Source organism: Austrofundulus limnaeus, unplaced genomic scaffold, assembly GCF_001266775.1.
Source record: "Austrofundulus limnaeus strain Quisiro unplaced genomic scaffold, Austrofundulus_limnaeus-1.0 Scaffold2, whole genome shotgun sequence".
Classification (NCBI taxonomy): Eukaryota; Metazoa; Chordata; class Actinopteri; order Cyprinodontiformes; family Rivulidae; genus Austrofundulus; species Austrofundulus limnaeus.
The window spans coordinates 6,385,380-6,388,382 of record NW_013952404.1 but is presented as its reverse complement, the minus strand read 5'-3'; positions in this window follow the sequence as shown (position 1 = coordinate 6,388,382).

Sequence of the window (3,003 nt, the reverse complement as noted above, 5' to 3'; positions counted from 1 at the left end):
AAGACTGGTTTGAAAAGGTGCCTGTGGAGAGCTCGACCCTGGCTGGAGGACAAGGTAACAAAACAGCAGCATGCTGACAAAAGGAGGGATGCACACTGAAGAGGGGCCCCCTGGGCTCTGCATTATACCTTAAAGTGGCTCAAAATTAAATGCTTCACTAATGTGGAACTCCACCATTTCATTGTAACTCACCATCACTGAGCAAAACTGTACTACATCCTAATAAAAATACTTTGAAAAAGGGTGATAATCACTTCCTTAGCTTAGTTTTTTGCTGTCATTTTTACCTCAGTAAGCCATTTCAGCGAAATTGCAATAAAGATTTATTCTTTAATCATGTTTATTTAAAAAGATTTTTTGTGTTGAAACAAAAAAAATGAACAATCAAATCAGGAAGAAATTATCTTTATAATAAAACATTTTTTTAAGGAAGTGTTCTCATAAAAGTTTTTGTGTTTGTTCATTTCTTTGTAGATTTTTGTGTCATTTTGTCATTTAAAAATATTTTGTTAATGCTCATTTTTCTTCACAGTTTTTTATTTTATTTTTTGCAGTCTTGTTGTCATTTTTGATGACATTTTGGTGCAGTGGCCCTTTTTTGTTTTCTTTTAGTCAAACAAATCTTTCTGATGTATTGTTTTAAACGATATTGTAGACTTGGCCGATGTTTTGTGTGTCACCTTGCCAGTCTTTCTACCAAGTGTGAATATATTTGTGTTTTATTTTCCATACATTTTAACACAATCCTGTTTAACTCTTTTTGACTTGTTGGGCCTCTTGGCCTTTAAAGCCTATCCATGGATTATTCTGTGGATAAATTTGGTGGAGAACATCAGAAAAAAAGTATCAAATTTAAGGGAAATATGCTGATTTTTTTTATTCCAGCAGAGATAAATGGAAATACAGTTGCTACAACACATGTTTTATAGCACATTACACATTTTTAGCTCAAAATAAAATACAACAAAGCAACAAGGTGCATCTCTGTGGTTAGAAATGTGAAAACATTAAGACCTTTTTGAGGTTTAAAGAGCTGAAGTTAATYATTTGACTTGAGTACAGAGCAGAAAACTGTGTGGAGCGTTTCAGACTTGGTAACTCTTGCCTCGTGATCAAACACCAGCAGTGACACCGCAAACTTCTATCCCCTCTTTTCAGAGCTGCACTTTCCACCCCCTTCCTTTCTACAGTAGTAATGCCCCTCACTATGTTTCTACATCTTATCCCTTTTAATTAGAAAGCACATTCTGCAGCCTGGAGAGACCTAATCCCCTTCTGCCCAACAATGAACGGAGTGGCTTTGAACAGCCGACCTGCAACCTCAACCCCCAGTGCTTTAAATCCTCACCACCACCCTGCTGGACCTTTCAGGGTGGGGGARAGGAAGGAGGCTTTTATGTCTTCAGAATATTATCACTGACTGATACAGAGTTTGCAAAACCGTACATTTGCGTTTCAGGAATGTTAACAGTTATTAACAACTAAAGTGACACATGTGACAGAAACAAGTGTGTGCCAGCTCGGTCTATCTCCCCCGCAAGACACGTAACAGCAGCTGATTTGCATATATATTAATGTCCCTTTTTGTATAGATTAGATCCCATTAGTTGTGGTGATTCTGGTAGAAGGTGCAGTCACTCGGACGCTAAAAGTCCCCGCATTGTGTTGTATGTGTGTGTATTGTTGCAGGGTGAGGAATAAAACAGGGTTGAGGCCCTGACACAAGTTTAGGAGCGATTGGAGACCCAGAGCATCTTAACAATAGGCTGAGATTAGATTTGAAAAATCTGAAAAGGAAGGAAAAAAACACAGGATCGAGCTTAATTAACCCGGCATTGCTCATTTCTACCATTATTATGTTTCTCAGATTAGAAAAGAGTGGTAAGCAGACAGTTTTGGCTTCATTCCTGACTCATTTTGATATGAAGGGGCTCATCAGCTGTGGGAATTAATTTTGGGCCAAAGTGATCATTTGTTGAGCAGTCTGTCAAGAGATTCATTAGGCAGTTAGAGGCTCTCGTATCATCTGTAAACGAGAGGTCATCAGACGGCAGCCACATGAGAGAGGAGGAGAAAATCAGGCACGAGTTAAATGAAACCGTGAAAACAATATTTTTGGTCCTGCTTTGTCTTCTACAACAAAGATTTGATGTTTCTCACGGTGAGAATTATATTTATTTTAGACAAACTGAAACCAGACTGAAAAGATTAAGTACATTTCTASCTTTCATGTTAGTAAAATAATATGTTTGATTTTTTTTTCTGGTTACAAAAACCTGCCACATTCAAAACCCATATTGTTGAGATCTTCCTGAGATTCTTTTTTTCCACTGAGAAAGCTTTTTTAAATGCTGACTTCAGCTGGAAATTAATCGTTTTTTTGTTTCGTAAAGGATCAAATGTTATAGAGAAATTCTGACTGCAGACAAGTATGGCAAAAATATCAAACATACTGAAACAACACYATTTTACTTGTGGCATTTTTGCTTTAAACAAGGGGGGCAAAAAATCTCTTTCAATCCTGTGCAGGACTGTACAATTCTGGCAAATTTCAAAGATGGAAACTTGGGAAATAAATGGGATTTTATAAGAATAAATTGTAACAAACATGTACTTTAAAATAATCGAGGTTAGTACATTATATATCGGAGCATAATCTTGACTAAAACATCCAGATTTTATTTCTATATACCACGCAGTGAGAGACAACACACACTAAAATGGATCAATTTACTGAAAATTGTTTTGTTTTGTTTTGATGTAAATTCAGTGACAAAAATATTAAAAACATAATTTACTTTGTGAAAATTATTGTTTAATTCAATTCAATTCACAAGGGTTGTCTCAGGGAACTGTACAAATAAACAATCACCAGATCGGTTTAAATCTTCACTTCATCAGTTTCCCATCCTGAGCAGCACATTGGCGACGGTGGGAAGGAAAAACTCCTTCTAACAGGAAGAACCTCCAGCAGAACCAGGCTTGTTCTGAGTTGTGTCCAAG